This window comes from Sapajus apella, unplaced genomic scaffold (assembly GCF_009761245.1).
Source record: "Sapajus apella isolate SASKATOON/1434 unplaced genomic scaffold, GSC_monkey_1.0 scaffold131, whole genome shotgun sequence".
Taxonomy (NCBI): Eukaryota; Metazoa; Chordata; class Mammalia; order Primates; family Cebidae; genus Sapajus; species Sapajus apella.
Genome location: NW_022437071.1, coordinates 2,527,953 through 2,532,134, shown reverse-complemented (window position 1 = coordinate 2,532,134; position 4,182 = coordinate 2,527,953). Strand labels below are relative to the sequence as shown.

General features: G+C 37.1%; 1 long non-coding RNA gene across 1 annotated transcript; it reads right to left on the bottom strand.

Annotated features, from left to right (window-relative positions):
* Positions 1 to 2,684: 2,684 nt before the first annotated feature.
* On the bottom strand, positions 2,685 to 3,059 carry LOC116539706. Its single transcript, XR_004264146.1, has 2 exons — positions 2,965 to 3,059; positions 2,685 to 2,890 (listed from the first exon to the last, which is right to left on the bottom strand). It is a non-coding gene; the product is annotated as an uncharacterized LOC116539706 (long non-coding RNA).
* Between the last annotated feature and the right edge of the window lie 1,123 nt (positions 3,060 to 4,182).

Sequence of the window (4,182 nt, the reverse complement as noted above, 5' to 3'; positions counted from 1 at the left end):
ACTGGTAGGTTCAGGTTTTGGCTTCCTTCCTGGTTCAATCAGGATAGATTGTATGTATCTAGAAATTTGTCTCTTTTTTCTATGTTTTCCAATTTATTAGAAAATAACTGGAAAATATTTTGGAAAATATTTCTATATTTTCCAATTTATTGAAAAAATAGCTACTAATTGTCCTTTGAATTTCTTCAGTATCAGTTGTAGTTTCTTTTTATTTAATTTTATTTATTTATTTATGATTTATTTTCTTATTTTCATCATTAGTCTGGCTAAAAGTTTGTCAGTTTAGTTTATCTTTAAAAAAATACAACTTTTGTTTCATCAATCTTTTGTAGTTTTTTATTTAAAATTTATTTATGACTGCTCTCATCTTTATTATTATTTTTTTCTCTACTAATTTGGGGTTTGGCTTATTCTTTTCTTCTCATTCTTTAAGATGCATTGTTGAATTGTTTATTCGAAGCTTTTTCTCCTTTTCATGCAGGCACTTACAGCTGTTAACTTCTCTCTCAGTACTGCTTTTGCTGTATCTCATAGGTTTTGGTATGTTGTGTTTCCATTATCATTTGTTTCAAAACATTTTTTCAATATTTCTCTTACTTATTCATTGACCCTCTATTCATTCAGAAGCACATTATTTAATTTCCATGTATTTGCATGGTTTCCAAAATTTGCCTTGTTATTCATTCCTAGTTTTAGTCCATGGTGGTCATAAAAGGTGTTTGATATTATTTCAATTTTTGTGAATGTTTTAAGACTTGTTTTGTGATCTAACGTATGGTCCATTTTTAAGCATGATCTATGTGATTAGGAAAAGAATGCGTATTCTGCAGATCTTTGATGAAATGTCCTGTAAATATCTATTAAATCCATTTGGTCCACGGTGGAGATTAAATTTAATAGTTCTTTGTGGATTTTCTGTCTAAAATATATGCCCAATGCTGTAAGTGAAATACTAAAGTCTCCAGCCATTTTTGTATTGAGGTCTATCTCTCTGTTCAGCTCAAATAGTATTTCATTTATATATTTGGGTGGTCCAGTATTGAGAGCATATTTATTTTAAATTGTTATATCTGCTTACTGAATTGACCTCTTTATCATTATATAGTGACCTTCTTTGCCTCTTTTTATAGTATTTGTCTTGAAATCTATTTTGTCTGATATAAGTATAGTGATTCCTGCTCTTTGTTGATTTTCAATGGCATGGTATATCTGTTCCATTTCTTTATTTTCATTCTATGTGTGTCTTTACAGGTAAAGTGTGTTTCTCCTAGGCAATAAATCAGTGGGCTTTTTTTTTTTCCCATCCTTTCAACCAGTCTATGTCTTTTGTTTGAAGAGTTTAGTCCATTTACATTCAATGTTATTATTGATAATTAAGCACTTACTGCTGACATTTTGTTATGTGTTTTCGTGTTGTTTTGTGGTCTTTTTTTCTCTTTCTTTCTTTCTTTTATTCCTTTATTCCTCTAGTGAAGGAGATTTTCTCTGGTGATATGACTGACTTTTTTTGCTTTCTGTTTCTTGTGGGTCCCTTGTATGTTTTTGGTATGTGATTACCATGAGACTTGTAAATACTATCTTATAACCCATTATCCTAACCTGATAACATCTTAACACTATTTGCATAAACAAACAAGCAAAATAAAATGAATAAAAACACGATCCTTTAACTTTATTCCCACACTTTTAAACTTTTTGTTGTTTCTACTTATATCTTGTTATACTATGTATTCAAAAGGTGTTATTTTTGACTGCTTCATCATTTAGTCTTTCTACTTAAGAGTTGTTTACATGATGTAGTTAAATATTATAATATTCTGTGGTTTTTGTGTACCTACTATTAACAGTGAGTTTAGTACCTTCAGATGATTATTTATTCCTCATAAATACCATTTTATTCCTAACTGAAGTACTCCCTTCAGCATTTCTTGTAGGCTAGGCCTGGTATTGATGAAATCCCTCAATGTTCATTTGTCTAGGAAGCCTTTATTTCTCCTTCATGTTTGAGGAATATTTTCACCAATGTATGAGTCTATTCCCATCCTACTATGAAGAACTACCTGACACAGGGTAATTTATATTTTAAAAAAGGTTTAATAAGGTTTAATTGACTCATAGTTCCACAGGCTATACAAGAAGCATGGCTGAGCAGGTCTCAGAAAATTTACAATTATGGCATAAGGGTTAAGGGCAAGCAAGCACATATTTACATGGCACCAGGAGGGATAGAAGGAGCAAAGAGGGAAGTGCTACACATTTTCAAACAACCAGATATTGTGAGAAGAAACTATTATGAGAAAAGCAAGGGAGAAATTCCCTGCCATGATTCAATCACCTACCAACAGGTCCCTTCCCCAACACTGGGAATTACGATTCAACATGAGACTTGGGTGGGGTCAAAGGGCCAAACCATATCATTCTACCCGTGGCCCCTACCCAAATCTCGTGTTCATCTTGTATTTCAAAACACAATCATACCTTCCCAATGAGGGAGGAGACCCAGGCATTTGAGATCAACTTCCTATTGACTATCATGCTGCACTTGAAGAGAAGAAAATGCTGACCCACTGGCGCCTCCTGTTTCACCTTCCTGTAGGTGGCAGGCTTGGTCTTGGGGAAACTCTCTGGAAGACACTATTTTTACTTAAAACGAGATCAAACCTGAAGCCTTTTCACATGTGAGTCCTAAAACTGTAAACCGGAACCCTTTCATTTGTGATTCCTGAAACTGTAAACAGAGACCTTTTCACACGTGAGTCTTAAAACTGTAAACTGGAACCCTTTCATTTGTGATTCCTGTAACTGTAAACCGAAATCTTTTCACATGTGAGTCCTAAAACTGTAAACGGGAACCCTTTCATTTGTGATTCCTGAAGCTGTAAACCGAAACCTTTTCACATGTGAGTCCTAAAACTGTAAACCGTAACCCTTTCATATGTGATTCCTGAAGCTGTAAACCAAAACCCTTTTCATATGTGATTTCTAAGACTGTAAACTCAAGATTCTTCCACATGTAATCTCTAAAGCATAAGCCTATGCAAAGGCGGAACCTTTCTTTGTTAGAGGAGCTGAGCTTTGGACCAATTATTGCTCAGGCTCCTGGGTTGAATAAACTTCTTCCTTCTCCATTCAGTGTTCGAGAGATCCATTTCCTTTGGCCGTTCCTGCTACACCAACAGATTCCCAGTCTTAACTCATTTCAGCATTAACTCAAAAGTCCAAGTCCAAAGATTCATCTGAAAGAAGGTAAGCCTCTTTCACCTATGAGCCTGTAAAATAAAAAAGAAGTTAGTTACTTGTACGGTAAAATGGGAGTACAGGCATTGGGTAAACGCTCCCTTTCCAAAAGGGAGAAATTGGCCAAAATAAAGAAGTTTCAAATGCCATATAAGTCCAAAAACCACCAGTGCAGTCATTAAATCTTAGCATCTTAAATTAACTTGTTTTAACACCATTTCTTACATTCAGACCACATTGATGCAAGGGGTAGGCTCCCAAGGCCTTAGGCAGCTCTGTCTCTGTGACTTTGTGAGATACATCCCTTGAGGCTACCTTCCTGGGCTGGCAGTGAGTGCCTGTGGCTTTTCCAGGTGCACAGTGGCAAGCTGTCAGTGGATCTGCCATTCTGTGGTCTGGAGAACAGTGGACCTCTTCTCACAGCTCCACTGGGCAATGTCCCAGTGGGGACTCTGTGTGGGAATTCCAACCCCACATTTCCTTCCACATTGCCCTAGTAGAGGGTCTCCATGGGGGCTGTACCCTTGCACCAGACTTCTGCCTGAACATCCAGGTGTTTTCGTACATCCTCTGAAACCTAGGTGGAGGCTCCTAAGCCTCAACTCTTGCCCTTTGCACACCTGCAGACCCAACACTATGTGGAAGCCACCAAGGTTTGGGGCTTGGAACCTCTGAAACAACAACGTGAGCTGTAGCTTGGCTTCTTTTAGCCATGGTTGCAGTTTTACTGGCCCTAATGTAGGGTGCCATGTCTGGAGGCTGCACAGAGCAGCAGGCCCAGGGCCCGGTTTATGAAATCGTTTTTCTTTCCAAGTTCTCCAGGCCTGTGACGGGAGGGGCTGCCATGAAGGTCTCTGAAATGTCTTAAAGGCATTTTCCCCATTGTCTTGGCTATTAACATCATTTGATTCCTCTTTATTTATGCATATTTCTGTAGCTAGCTTA